This window comes from Penaeus monodon, chromosome 20, assembly GCF_015228065.2.
Source record: "Penaeus monodon isolate SGIC_2016 chromosome 20, NSTDA_Pmon_1, whole genome shotgun sequence".
Taxonomy (NCBI): Eukaryota; Metazoa; Arthropoda; class Malacostraca; order Decapoda; family Penaeidae; genus Penaeus; species Penaeus monodon.
The window spans coordinates 19337595-19337816 of NC_051405.1; the positions used below are offsets into that span (position 1 = coordinate 19337595).

Here is a 222-nt window from a genome sequence, read left to right on the forward strand (position 1 = left end):
CCCCCCTGACCAACATGCCCACCCCCCGCACCACCCACACCACAAGTCTAATTGTAAAAGTAAAAATTTTCTCTTTGGTTTGTGTGAGGTGAGCCTCCATCAGTTCTGGTGCTGTTGCAGAGAGATCACGCAAAGGTCTTTTTGAAAATGAGCAAATTCGTCAGGATATTGAAAAGTGTTCTCCCAAACACATTGAGACGTAAGTGTTTTTACTTTGGAAGA

General features: G+C 44.1%; 1 pseudogene; it reads left to right on the forward strand.

Annotated features, from left to right (window-relative positions):
* Positions 1-14: 14 nt before the first annotated feature.
* Positions 15-222, forward strand: part of LOC119585938 — a 2893-nt pseudogene continuing 2685 nt past the window's right edge.